Source organism: Varanus komodoensis, unplaced genomic scaffold, assembly GCF_004798865.1.
Source record: "Varanus komodoensis strain SLA01 unplaced genomic scaffold, ASM479886v1 scaffold87, whole genome shotgun sequence".
NCBI classification, from domain to species: domain Eukaryota; kingdom Metazoa; phylum Chordata; class Lepidosauria; order Squamata; family Varanidae; genus Varanus; species Varanus komodoensis.
The window spans coordinates 1829028-1835954 of record NW_025336565.1 but is presented as its reverse complement, the minus strand read 5'-3'; positions in this window follow the sequence as shown (position 1 = coordinate 1835954).

The following is a 6927-nucleotide window of genomic DNA, read 5'->3' as shown; positions in this document are numbered from 1 at the left end:
GCCCCGGGCGCCTTGCCCGGCTCGCCAAAGGCGCGGTCCGCGGGCGACGAGGCCCGGCCCGGCCCGCCCGTTTGTTTCCTTCCGGGGAGATGCCCCGAGGGAGCGGCCGGGCCGGGCCGGGCCTCGCGGGAGGCGGCCGGGCGCGGCTCCCCGGCGCAGCCCAGCGGGGGCGCGACACCTGCGCTCGCTGCCGGCAGGTTGGGAGCCGGTGCGCCGGGATCGCCGCGGCCACGGGCCCCCATCGCGGGGGGACTGGCCGGCCGGCCGCCCGCCGGGCGCGATAAGGGCGCCGCCGCACGCGCCCAAGTGCCCCTCGATAAGATAGCGCGATAACCCCGCGGCCGGCCTTGGCGGCGCCCGGGCGGCGGGCCAGCCTCCTGCAGCCGCAGCCCCGAGGCCCCCGCGCGTTTGCGGCCTGCGCGGGGAGCACGGGCCTTGGGAAGCGGCGCCTGCGGCCGGCGAGGTCGGGGCTCCCAGGCACCGCGCCTGGTGCTCCGGAGCAGCAAATCCGGGCACGTCTTCGGCCGCGGCTCAGGCTTGTCCCGCTTCCCAGCCTGACCTTTTGGCTCCCCCCGGACAGCCTTCCCCTCCCCGGCACTGTTCCTCCTGTGCTTTCCTGGCTCCTGCATTGCCCCCCCATTCCAGAAGCTGCCCTCTTCGGTTGTCTAGCTCTGGGCAGCGGCCCTGGTACTAACACATGGGAGCGTTTTTGGCCCGGGTGCCCCGAACCCAGGAGCTCCCCCACACCGGACTCGGCCCACCGGCCGCAAGAGCCTCTTCGCCTCTGGCGGGGCCGCCACTCCGGCCAGTCAATCGCCCTCTGAGGCTGGGCGGTTTTGCACTCCATGCCCTGCCCGGGGGCCGTCGTGTGGGCAGGTCCAGCGCGGAGCTGGCCTCCAGGGCCTTGTGGGCAGGTGCCCCGGGACAGTCCCTCGGGGCCCCTGCCCTGGACTTTGCTCCCAGCCCCCCCGCTGCTCCACTGCCCCCCATGCTGTTTTGAAAACTTCTGGAGAGGGGCAGCGGGAGGAGAGTCTTGGTGCCGGCTCCTCTCCAGCCACGGGAGGCTTCTCTGGCAGGGAAGGGGAAGGGAGGCAGGCGCTTGGGAGGCGATCCGGGCCTTCGAGCCACAGAAGCCGCGTCTCCCGTGCTCCGTGCTGCTGACCAGGAAGGCGGTGTGCCACAAGGGTGTGCGGGAGCCTGCCCGGTTGCACAACGCGGCTCTGGTGCGTGGCCTCCCGCCCGGGAGGGGGGCGCTAGGCGCATGTAATCTTTTGTTTGTGTCCCAAGGCCAAGCCCGCCTTGCTGACGACTTCGGAGCAGCCGTCCAGCGCCTGAGAGCAAATAGCGTCCGGAGGGCGTGGAGGCGGCGCTGCGTGGTACGTGCCGGGCCTTCCGGACCCCGCTGGACGTTCTCCCGCGGCGGCGTGGCTCCCGTGCCCCTCTGCGGAAGGCCTTGCCAGACGGGAGCCCGCAGCACCGCGAACAGCCGGCACCCTCCGGCTTGTTATCCGTCAGCTGTATCACTAGGCCCAGCCAGAATGGCCGACGGCAAGGATTCTGGGGGTTGTAGTTCAAACCATCCGGCGGGCCCCACAAGTGGGGCTGCCATCCCTCATCAGATGCGTGGAAGGTGAACACGCAGTTACGGGTGTGCCACTGCGGGGGGGGGGCCTGCGAGCGGAAGTGGAGACGGTGCCAACCGAAGCCACGGGACGGGGCCTGCTCAGAGGAGCTGCTGGCCGGCAGCCCCGACGACCTTGCCCGGGGGAGCCGATTCACACACGCGGCCTGAGAAAAGCTGCGCCAGCCGCGGCCTCTGTCCCCAGCCGGGCACCGGAAGGCGGCCGTTTCTCTCTCTGGACGCCTTCTGTGACGGGTGGCCACCTTCGGTGGGCGGCCGCGTGTCCGGGAGGCTGCAGTGCCCCCCAGTGGCGTCGCCCTTTGCCCTGCGTAGAACGCGGGGCGGCGCTGCCGGCTCCCGATGGCCGAGACCCACTGGGGTGGGCAGGGCGGGGGCCGCGCGTGCTGCTTCAGCCGGGGGCTGGTGAGCGGGCACGGGGCGCACGGGCCGCAGGGCTGCGTCTCGGCCAGGAGGCCCCGCGTGGCTGAGCCGGGAGCGTCCGCAGCCTCGCTCCGGCCCTCTGGCGGGGCAGGGCTGCGGTGCGCTGGGTCGGGCCGCCGTGCGTGGCCCCTGCTTGCGTGTCGCTGGCGCTCAGCCCGAGTGTGCCAAGCGGCAGCAGGCGGGCGCCGCTCTTCCTACTGTCTGACCCTGCCGGGAGGAGACGGAGGAGGCTGTCGTGGCTGACAGACTGGCCAACGGAAAGCAGCCCTGGCTTGTGCATGGCTTGTTAACCGGGGCAACAACCCGCCCTCCCCCGGTCTTTGTGTCACACTGAACTGCAGCAGCCACCGTGGGTTGCTGTTCCAACAGGGGTTGTTGAATTGTCTGAGCGCAAGCCACGGTTTCTTAGCCAAGGGCAACCCACGAAGAGAACCTGTTTCTTGTCGCTAGGCTGTAACATGGGTTGTTTGTGGGCAGCAAACCATGGCTTGCACACCCCACACTCAGCCCTTGAGTGTGAGTTGCTGTGTTGTGTGGAGCCCGCCGTAAGCACCGCTGGATCGGCCAGCGTTCACTCGGGTGGCACTCCGTTCACACGATGCCGCCCGCCCGCCCGCCTGCCTGCAGGATCCCTCGGCACCAGCTGTAAGAGCCACGCATAGGCTTCTCCTCCAGGGACGGGTCCAATGCCCTTCAAAAGCCACCACAGCTCGCAAGGCACCAGAGCGTGTACTTTCTCTGCACCAGCCACAGCTCGGGGAGCTGGAAGGGGCCCGAGGGCCGCTGGGGCCGGCCCCTGCCGCTCACTGCCGGAGCCCCAGCTAAGCCGTCCTCACGCGGCTGCCCAGGGGCCTCTCGAAGGCCCCCGGTGGGGGGCAGCACAGGGCCGCCCTCGCTCACGGGCTCCCCTGCGCTCAGAGTCAGGAACTTCTCCCGATAGCCGGCCGACGTCCGAGGAGCTCTTTCGGACAACCTTGTCGGGATCTAGTATTAGGGGAGAGGAAGAACACATCTCCTCCTCCACCCCGTGCATAATTTCAAGCACCGCTCACGTCTCCCCGACTCGCCTTTCTTCTAAGCTGGTCTGTCCCTCATTGCAGAATTGCTCCAGCCCAGAGCCATCAGAATTGAGCGTAATATTCCAAGCGCGGTCGCACCCAAGATTTGTATTTGGCAATTTTATTTTCGCTTTCTTTGCCACTTGCGCCTCCGCTGGACTTTGCCTTCTTCATGGCCGACATTCCCACTACGTTGTCCCTGTGGCCAAGGTCCCTTCGTTGCTCAGTCCCTGCCGGCTCAGATCCCATCGGCCTGTGCTCCGAGGGGGCTTTTCCCCCAGCGTGCGTTACTTCTGCTTGCTTAAGCTGGCCGGCATTTGCCCTGCTGGTGCGCGTCCTCCCAGCCCGGAGAGACCCCCTGGCAACCTCCCACCACCCTGTGGCTTAGGACCATCCCGAATCGCTGGTGTGATCGGCGAGTGCGGCCACCTGGCTACTTGCGCCTGATTCCGCTCAGGACTAGGCTGAAAAGCACCGGCCCTAATCAGGCCGGGCTCCCCAGTCGGCCGCACGCCTCCCTCCACTGGGAGAGGCCCTGCAGCATCCCCAGCCCCGCTTCCGGTTCCCGAATGGGCCACGGGGGCTGTGAGGGCTGGTCGTGGGAAGCAGGCCGTGGAGGGTGCCTCTGAGCCAAGCGGCAGGGGCCCCCGGCGACAGGCAGCCCTGTCCTGCCCTTTGGGGCTCCGGCTGGAAGTCCGCTCCACCCGCCACTCCAACAACGGGGGTCCCAGGAGAGGGCCCATCGCGTGCGAGGGAGGGAAAGGGGCCGGGGGCTGGCCAGGGGACCCGCGGGGCTCTTGCTCTCCGCGAGGCAAGGCACCCCGACAAGCACAGCGCCCCCTTCCTGCTGGCCCCTTCTGGCCCCTGCAGGAACTGCCCCCCCAGTCCGTCTCGCAGGGAGCGCCCGGCTGACAAGAACCCTTCGGATCCCTGTGCCTTCTGTCATGCTGTGGATGGGCAGGGGGCTAGAGCGGTCCACCGCGACACGCTGGCACCCGCTGAGACACGGCCCTACATGCGCCAGTGGGGGCCTACGTCCTGCCTCCCAGCCCCACACCGAGTGGCCGCCACCGGCTGGCGACCTGATCCACTGTGGTCCCCTCCCTGCCTGGGTGGGTCTGAGCCCTCGTCTGCGGGATGGGGGGCTCCGGCCAGGCTGCAGCCCCCCATGGCTCCCCCTGGCCGCTTCTGTGTCCTCCCGCCTGGCCGCCCCCCGCAGCCCCAGGGGCCGCCCCGTCTGCTTCGGGACGCTGAAAGACCACACGACTCCTGAGCCGGAGAGGGAGTGGCTTTATTGGCGGTCCTTCAGGCCGCTGCCTTGTGTGTTCCAGACATACAGGCGAACGCCCCTTCCCCTGCCCGAGGGGTGGGTCGGTGGAGCCTCAGCCGGGGACCCGGCCGGCCGAGCCGCGTCGCTGGCAAGAGGGCCGGGCACCCGTCCCCGCAGAGCCTCTCGGGGCTGGAAGCGTCTGTGCGGCGTCACGGGTGTCCCTGCGCCTTGCTGCCGGCCCCTCGGGCTCCAGGGTGCTGGCGGGGGTCCAGCCTCTGGGTGCGGCCCCTCGGGAGCCCAAGTTCCCCCCGGTCCAGAGGCGGAAGCGTTCCAGCAGGGGGCCGGGGAGCCCAGCCCCCTTGGGGCTCAGAAGCGAGTGATCCTGTTCCGCAGACTGGAATCCCAGGGCTGACCTGCAACGGGAAATGCATGGCTCTGAGTGGGGCTGGGGGGGGGGTCCTTGGGGTCCCGCCCCGCAGCCCGGCTCGGCCTGCCGCTCCCGGCTCCCAGGGCTCCCCAGTCCCCCCCTCACCTGACATCGGCAGCTCAGCCATGGGGTCTCTCCGGAGCCTCTTCCTACGCGGGAAAAAAGGGGGAGCAGGACAGGGTCAGTTCCGGGGGACGGGGGGTGGAGGGAAACGACACACTGGATGGCAGAAATGTGGGTGCTCAGTACCTGATGGAAAGCCTCTCGCCCTCCATCTGCCCAGACCCTCCCCGGAGCCTTCCTCCAACTGCCCCCCCAAAGGAGAGCCGGAAAGTGGCCACACGGAGGGGGGCTTTTCCGTGGTGGCCCCATAGTGGAGCAGTCCCCCCAGGGACGCCCCCCTGGAGCCGACACTGCCGTCTTGTCAGCATCAGGGGAAAACCGCCCCCGCTCCCCAGGCGGTAATCCCCTCTCCTGGCTCACGCCTGCAGTTTTAATCAGGTCTGGTTCTTCCTTCGTTCATTTCAATGTTTCCGATGTTCATCTGTTTTATATTTTTGTATGGTGGATTTTAATACTGAGCTTTATTGCGTTTGAATGCGTACTGCATCTTTGTCTGATTTGCACACGACGGGCATGTCCTGAGCGGAGCCCGGGGTCAGACTAGATGGCCCGGGTGACCCCTTCTGGCTCGCTCTGTTTCTGTGTTTCTGTGATCCACTGTTGTGACCCGCCCCCCCAGACCATTTCGCTTTCGGCAGGACAGAAACTAGGGGAGGGCGAAGAAGCAGGAGGGGGACCTGGGGTGCCTGCGGCCCTCCGTGGGGAGCCTGTGGCACCCGGGCCCACCCCGGAAAAGGGGGCCGTGGGGGGCATGGGGCGCCCGGAGGATGCCGCCCGTGGAGCATGGGCAGGGCTGTGCGTTTCTGCCCGAGAGACCCAGCCGGCCACCCCGGCAGCTGAGCGGGGGCGGCTGGCTTGAGGGGGCAGGCACGCAGGGCCCCCAGCGGCCTTCTCTGCCCTCCCGCAACCCCCCGGCGGGCGGTCAGGGCGCAGGCAATGCGGCACAGCCACGTCCCCGGCCACGTCCCCGTCCCCGGCCACGTACTTGCTCCTCCGACGGTAGATGCAGACGGCGGCCACCACGATCAGGATCACCCCCAGCGGAACGAACACCCCGAGCAGGATGGCGGGCAGGTTGTTGGTCTCTGGGGAGCGGCGGAGGGAGCGTTAGTGAGCAGCCTGGGGTGGGGGTGGGGGGGCGGGGACGGGGGGCAGGGTGGGGGGCCCTTACCTGGCGGGGGCGTGGGGGCTCTGTCGTCGGGCGTCTCCTCCTCGCACAGGCGTCCTGTGTAGCCCTTGGTGCACTCGCACAGGAACCCGCCGGGGGACTCACGGCACGTCCCCTCGTTCTGGCAGGGGTTGCTGAGGCAGGGGCTCGCTGCGGGGGGAGACCGGTCAGGCCCACCTCCTCCGCAGCCCGGGTCTCCGGGCGCCGGCCCATCCCTCCCCCCAGATCCCCTCGGGGAGCCCAGCCCCCTGCCCACCGCATCCCAGGCGTGGCACGCAGGCCGCCCACGGGAGGGAGCTGGGCAATGCGGGGCAGAGTGGGGCGGCGCGCTGGGGGCCACCGGGGCTCCCTCCGGCCTCAGCCTCGCTGCCACAGGGACTCCCCAGCGGGAGAGGAAACCAGCCATCTGTCCGTCCGTCCGGGCAGCATTCCCCCGGAGCGGCTCACCTCGGAAGCATCCGCGGGTGTAATTGGAGACCGCGCAGACCAGGTCGGTGGAGCAGCCGGCTGCCGCGCACTCCAGGACCCCTGTGCCGCGGCAGGTGCAGTGCTGCAAGCAGTCCTCCGTCCAGAACGTGTCGTTGATCTGGGGGCAGGAGGGGGGCGGTTGTCCCGGGCAAGCCGCCACGGGGCCCCTGCCCAGGCCGCTGCGCCCGTCCGGGATGGTGCTGGGCCTCCAGCGTGTGGCGAGCCCGGCAGAGGCTCGGCCGGTGCTGCTCCGGCCCCTCCTGGCGCCCTCCTTTCCCAGAGAACTGGGGGGCTGGCCCTCAGCCCCCCACGCCCCCACCTGGCCATCTCCTTCCCACAGACCCTCTCCCA